This window comes from Coenobita brevimanus, chromosome 59, assembly GCF_032717465.1.
Source record: "Coenobita brevimanus isolate Jiangsu-jjx chromosome 59, ASM3271746v2, whole genome shotgun sequence".
Lineage (NCBI taxonomy): Eukaryota > Metazoa > Arthropoda > Malacostraca > Decapoda > Coenobitidae > Coenobita > Coenobita brevimanus.
This window is the reverse complement of record NC_137012.1, coordinates 29,283,153-29,290,652: the sequence shown is the minus strand read 5'-3', so window position 1 is coordinate 29,290,652 and position 7,500 is coordinate 29,283,153. Positions and strand designations below refer to the sequence as shown.

At 46.5% G+C, this 7,500-nt stretch overlaps 2 protein-coding genes across 4 annotated transcripts in view; both read right to left on the bottom strand.

Moving 5' to 3' along the window:
- Nca (neurocalcin homolog) overlaps positions 1-7,500 on the bottom strand; it is a 171,095-nt gene that overhangs the window by 147,457 nt on the left and 16,138 nt on the right. The gene's annotated exons all lie outside the window — the stretch shown is intronic.
- Positions 1-7,500, bottom strand: part of LOC145402882 (neuronal calcium sensor 2) — a 123,951-nt gene that overhangs the window by 115,505 nt on the left and 946 nt on the right. The gene's annotated exons all lie outside the window — the stretch shown is intronic.

Genomic DNA, 7,500 nt, shown 5'->3' with positions numbered 1-7,500 from the left:
TATTATTTTCATTATTATTATTACTATCAACATTATTATAATTATTACTATCATTATTATTATTATTATTACTATTATTATTATTACAACCAAGAATAATAACCTACCCATCTCTCACTCCAATTAACAAGCGAGATTTAATAAACAGGATCCATTTACTTACACCCTAATTTACAAGGCCAGGGAGGGGGGTAATTTGAGTTAATGACCCCCGTGTAATTAAAGGCAGGGGGTGGGTGATTACTGGCAGGTGTGTGTGTGTGTGTGTGTGTGTGTGTGTGTGTGTGTGTGTGTGTGTGTGTGTGTGTGTGTGTGTGTGAGAGAGAGAGAGAGAACAAAGGAAAAAACAGCCCTCCTTCCTGCCCTGAAATTGAAAGGTGTGGAAAAGTGTATGGAAATGATTGGATTCAGGGCTGGCTCTCTCTCTCTCTCTCTCTCTCTCTCTCTCTCTCTCAAATTGGTTCTTTCACATCCCTTTTTTGTTCACTTTTTTATTCTCTCTCTCTCTCTCTCTCTCTCTCTCTCCCCACCACCTATTTATTTATATTTTTTCCTATTAATTTCATGCCAAAATTTCTCCTCCACCAATATTCCCCCGTTATTATTATTATTATTATTATTACTATTATCATTATTAGCATTATTATTAGCATTTTTTTCCTTCGTCCTTCCCTCCTCCCTATTTCCACATTTCCTTGCCTTCCTCTTCCCTATTTCCACATTTCCTTGCCTTCCTCTTCCCTATTTCCACATTTCTTCGTCTCTCTCCCTTCCCTATTTCCATTTCCTTTCCACCCTATCGTTCTTTTCCATAATATCTCGTTCGCTCTCTCCTTCTCCCACTCTCTCTCTCTCTCCATCCCCTTTCGTTCACTTTCATATATTATCGTTATTTGCCTCTCTCTCTCTCTCTCTCTCAATGTCGGAAGTGGTGGTAGTGGCAGTGGAGGTAGGACTGATCAAAGAAAATGAGAAATGGAAATGAATAAGGAAGAAAAAAAGGAGGAAGAAGGAGGAGGAGGAGGAGGAGGAGGAGGAGGAGGAGGAGGAGGAGGAGGAGGAAAGATGAAGATGAAGAAGAAAGAGAAGAAATAATGATGGAATGAAAGGCACAAGAAGAAGAAGAAGAGGAAGAGGAGGAAGAAGAAGAGGAGGAGGAGGAGGAGGAACTGAGGAGGACGCTGTTGAATAATGGAGTGGTTAGTGAAGAAAATCGAGGAGGAATGGAAGAGAAAAATTGTGTGTGTGTGTGTGTGTGTGTGTGTGTGTGTGTGTGTGTGTGTGTGTGTGTGTGTGAGAGAGAGAGAGAGAGAGAGAGAGAGAGAAAATAAATAGCCTACAATAACGGGCAAGAGAGAGAAAAAAAAAGGGAATATGAGAATAAATCGGACAAAGACAGGAACTAAGGGAGTAAAGGAGGAACTGAGAAGCCTGGAAAATTAATAGAGAAAGAGGGAGAGGGAGATGTGATAAAAATGTGGGAGCAATAAGGGAGGGAGAGAGAGAGAGAGAGAGAGAGAGAGAGAGAGAGAGAGAGAGAGAGAGAAATTTCACTTTCCTTTCTTACCTCCCTCATAAAAACAAATGCAAAGATAGATAGATAGATAGACACAATTCTCTCTCTCTCTCTCTTTCCTTACCTCACATTCCATTTCTTACCTATCATTTTGTCTTTTTTCCTTCCGCCTTCCTTCATTCCTCTTCCTCTTCATTTCCTTTCATTATCAATCACTTTGTCTGCAATCTCTTTTACCTTCACTTCCCTTCCTTTCCTTCCCTACCCTCCTCTTCTGTTCCTTTCCTTCACTTCCCTCCTATCATTCCATTTCCTCCTCCTCATTCCTTTCCATTCCCTCCTCCTCCTCCTCCTCCTCCTCCTCCTTCCTTCCTTTCCCTTCTCTCCTCCTCCTCCTCATTCCCTTCCCTTCCCTCTTCCTCCTCATTCCTTCCTTCCCTTCCCTCCTCCTCTTTCCTTTCCTTCCCTTCCCTCATCGTCTTTCCTTTCCTCTCCCTTCCCTCTTCCTCTTTCCTTTCCTCCTTTCCTCCATGCTTCCCCTCCTCCGGGTTCTTTATTCCATTCACTTTCACCCTACCATCTCATCCGCTCCCTCAGGCCACACACACACACACACACACACACACGTACAGACATATAGGTGCGCAAACTCATACACGTACACACATGCGCGTGTACACACACTAACATATACATACATATGCACATATATCCACACACAACGCACCTACACACATAAACATACGCGCATATATCCAACACACACACACACACACACACACACACACACACACACACACACACACACACACACACACACCAAAAGCACTATTGATCCAGTTCACCTCATTGACGTCTCTCTCTCTCTCTCTCTCTCTCTTTCCTTTTTTCTCTTATCACAACTAATATCCCTTCTCATTCTCTCACTTCTCTCACTCCTCTCTCTCTCTCTCTCTCTCTCTCTCTCTCTCTCTCTCTCTCTCTCTCTCTCTCTCTCTCTCTCTCACACACACACACACACACACACACACACACACACACAATAAACATATACATTAATTCATACATACACCATCCAATTTAAGGAAGGCACTTGAAGGAAAGGACTCTTACGAGGGGAGGGGAGGGGAGGGGAGGGGAGGGGAAGGGCGTACAAGAGACCGGAAGTTGGTGAGGTGAGAGAGAGAGAGAGAGAGAGAGAGAGAGAGAGAGAGAGAGAGAGAGAGAGAGAGAGAGAGAGGGAACTGAGAGAAAGATGGTAGTAAAAGAGAGAAAAAAGAAAAGAGAGAGAACTGGGGACTGAGAGAGAAAAACCTGAGTGACAAAGAAATGAAAAGAGTGAAAGAGAGAAAAAGAGGAACAGATAAAGAGGAGGGAAGATGTGAATGGAAAACACATGAAGGAGTGGCAGGAAGGAAGGAGGGAAGGAAGGAAGGAGGGAGGGAAGGAGGGAGGGAAGGAAGGAAGAAAGGATGGATGGATGAATGGATGGAAAGAAGGATGGATGGATGGATGGATGGATGGATGGATGGATGGATGGAAGGAAGGAAGGAAGGAAGGAAGGAAGGATGGATGGATGGATGGAAGGAATGAAGGAAGAAAAAGAAATTGGGAGGAGAGGAGAAGGGAGAGAAGAGGAAAAGAAGGGATGGGAAGAGGAAGGAAGAGGAAGCGGGAGGAAAGGGAGGGGGTGATGGGTGGGTAGGGATGGGGGAGGCCAATGGGGTGATGGAGGGGAGATAAGAGAAGGTAGGGAAGTGAGAGGGAGAAGAGAGGGAAGGGGGAGAGGGGAGGGGAGGGGAAACGGGAAAGGAAGAGGTTGGGGAATCAAAGGGAGATATAAGAGAAGAGAAGAGAAGGGAAGGGATGGGAAAGGAATGGAAAGGAAGGGAAGGGAAGGGAAGGGAAGAGAGAGGAATGGAGAAACCCGGAAGTGAAGGGGAGGAAATGAAGAGGAAAAGAGGAAACGCGCACAGGGGAGAGAAGGGTGAAAAATCGTGAGGTAGGGGAGGAGAGGGGAAAGAAGAGGGGAAAGAGGAGGAGGGGAGGAGAGGGGAAAGAAGAGGAGGGGAGGAGAGGGGAATGAAGAGGAGGGGAGGAGAGGGGAAAGAAGAGGAGGGGAGGAGAGGGGAAAGAAGAGGAGGGGAGGAGAGGGGAAAGAAGAGGAGGGGAGGAGAGGGGAAAGAAGAGGAGGGGAGGAGAGGGGAAAGAAGAGGAGGGGAGGAGAGGGGAAAGAAGAGGAGGGGAGGAGAGGGGAAAGAAGAGGAGGGGAGGAGAGGGGAAAGTAGAGGAGAAGAAGAGGAAAGAAGAGAAGGGGAGAAGAAGAGGAAAGGTGTACAACTGGATGTAGGGAAAGAGGAATGAATGGAAGAGAGAGAGAGAGAGAGAGAGAGAGAGAGAGAGAGAGAGAGAGAGAGAGAGAAATAAGTCACACAGGTCTCGAGGTTTGATATATTGTGTGGTGGGCAGGGCAGGGCAGGGCAGGGCAGGGCAGGGTATAGCAAGGTGTAATAAGCAAAATAAATCGCTATGGAAGTGGTGTTAAGAAGCATAACACCCTAAAACAATCAACGGCTCTACACAATCATATTTTATTTATTTATTTTTTTTAACTTGGCGTGAGTGGGGCTAACACGGTGTGTGTGTGTGTGTGTGTGTGTGTGTGTGTGTGTGTGTGTGTGTGTGTGTGTGTGTGTGTGTGTGTGTGTGTGTGTGACCTGGATGCTGATGAGACAGGTAGGGCAGGGCAGAGGGGTGCATGACAAGGTAAGGTAGGGTAGGGTAGGGTAGGGTAGGGTTGGGTAGGGTAGGGTTGGGTAGGGTAGAGCAGGGTAGGGTAGGGTAGAGCAGGGTAGGGTAGGGTAGAGTAGAGCAGGGTAGGGTAGGGCAGGGTAGGGCAAGGATAGGCAGGGAAGGACACAGTAAGGTAAGGGCAGGGCAGAGCAGGGCAAGATGTGTATATATTTAAAACTTACAAGGAGGGCATACCTTCACCCCCGCTGACACCATCACAAGAGTATTAGTGCCCAAGTGGTGGCAGGGGACGCTATGTGGCTCAATCTGCGTTAGTGGGCGACTGAGTAGGAAAGGAAGGGAAGGGAAGGGAAGGGAAGGGAAGGGGAGGGGAGGGGAAGGGGAGGGAGGGAGAGGGGAGGGGAGGGGAAGAGCTGTGAAGGTATAAACTTGAAGGTGACCAGTCAGTCCAGGTAGCGCTCACACCACCACACACCTGCACCCCACACCTGCCATCCACACCTGTCAACTCCCACACCTGCTGCACTCCACACTTGCCATCCACATCAGCTGCACCCCACACCTGCTGCCATCCACACCTTCAGCATCCACATCTGCTGCCATCTACACCTGCTGAATCCACACCTACCGCCAACCACACCTTCAGCATCCACATCTGCTGCCATCTACACCTGCTGAATCCACACCTACCGCCAACCACACCTGCTGCCATCAATATCTGTTAACATCCACACCTGCTGCACCCCACACCTGCCAACCCCCACACCTGCTGCCATCCACACCTGCAGCATCCACATCTGCTTCCACCCACACCTGCTGCCATCCACACCTTCCACTAGTCAATTACACATCTCATTCATCCACAATTTCCACACCTGTCCTAACCCAAACCTTCACTAGTATACCTGGTGACTCCTATCCACACCTACACCACACCTTCCACACCTACACCATCTTCCACACCCACACCACACCCATACCACACCTACACCACACCTTCCACACCTACACCATCTTCCACACCCACACCACACCCATACCACACCTACACCACACCTTCCACCTACATCACACCTTCCACACCTGCTCATCCCTCACCTGTCGTACATCTTACCTGCTCCGTCTTAATTAGCTGAGTCTCGAGTCAGCTGCTACATTACCAACATCACTACTACTACTACTACTACTACTACTACCACCACCACCACCACCACCACCCCTACTGCTACTACTACCTACCACCATCATCCTGCATCACCATCGCTACCACAATCCTCACCACCACCACCACCACCATCACCACCACAATCACTATAACCACAACTACCACCACCACCTCCACCACTCCACCATTACCACAACCACCACCATCACTACCGGTACAACAACAATAATTACCACCATCTTTACCACAACCACCACCACCACCACCACCACCACCACCACAACTACCACAACCACCACTACCACTATTTGTCTAGGAATTACCCGCGTGATTTAACTTTCTTCCAATTTCACACTCGCTCACTCTCTCACTTTCTCGACTCTCTTTCGTCCCTTTCCAGCTGCCAAAGGAAGATAATTTTGAGAATAATACATCTTCTATTCTCTCTCTCTCTCTCTCTCTCTCTCTCTCTCTCTCTCTCTCGTGGCCAAATGGAAGGTCCTTTAATCAAACAACAGTAATCAACTGTCCAAACAAACTGCCCTGATGGATGGATGGATGGAAGGAAGGAAGGAAGAAAGGATGGATGGATGGATGGATGGAAGGATGGGAGGGAGGGAAGGGAGGGATGGATGAATGGATGGATGTGTGTGTGTGTGTGTGTGTGTGTGTGTGTGTGTGTGTGTGTGTGTGTGTGTGTGTGTGTGTGTGTGTGTGTGTGTGTGTGTGTGTGTGTGAGATTTTTTAATACAAACTTTTCTCTCTCTCTCTCTCTCTCTCTCTCTCTCTCTCTCTCTCTCTCTCTCTCTCTCTCCAGCAACCACCCGCACGCTGATGGCAGAGATAAGAGATAGTAAAGAGAGGAGCGAGACTGGGATAATTACGGGGTTGAGTGTGATTGAGTGCGGGGTGCAGGGCTGTCACGCACGCAACTCTGCACGCAAGCACACGCACCTAATTACAAGCACATGCACGTAACACATACATAATCCATACACATGCAAGATACGTTCATGAATATACAACACACAGGCACGGCATACGTACATGTCATTCATACATACACATACATACATACATACATATACATACATTCATACAAACATACGTGAATATACATACATACACGTTAAAAATACATACACACATACATACATATAGAAACGTACATTACATACATGATACATACATCAACACGTACATAATATATACACACATTATAAACATTCATCTAATGCGTACACACACTTATGATCATACATAGATATACACATGTACGTAGTAAATGCACACATAAACAAAACATACCGTACACACACACACACACACACACACACACACACACACACACACACACACACACACACATTTACAGTCTTATTTCTCTCTCTCTCTCTCTCTGGCCAAGAACTTTTATTCACGATAGACAGATAGATAGATAGACAGATAGATAGACAGATAGATAGACAGATAGATAGACAGACAGACAGATCGATAGGTAGGCGGGTAAATACGTATCATTACATACACACATACATACATACATAGTGGATGGACCGATAGATGGGTTGATATAGATAGATAGACAAGTAGACAGATACTCACACATTAGATAGACAATGTATGGATAGATGAAGAGAGAGAGAGAGAGAGAGAGAGAGAGAGAGAGCCCTGCCTTCCTAGATATATCACAAGGATGCACTGATATTGTTCACTTCCTTGTTCACCTTCATTTAGTGTTCTCTCTTTTCTTTCTCTTTAACTGTTATTCTGTTCATTGCTCTCTTTTTCTCCACTCTTTTCCATGATTATTTTGTTATTTTATTTTGTCAGTGAAATCTCTCTCTCTCTCTCTCTCTCTCTCTCAATCTTTCCTTCCCTCCTCTTTCTCTTCTTCCTTACCTCCTCTTTCTTTCCTCCTTCCTACCTTTCCTCTCCTTCCTTCCTTTCTTACCTCCTTGTTACCTTCTCCCCTCTTTCCTTCCTTCCCAGCCTCCTCCTTCCTTCCTCCTTCCTTCTTTCTCCTCTTCCTTCCTTCCTTTCTTTCCTCCTTCCTCTATTCCTT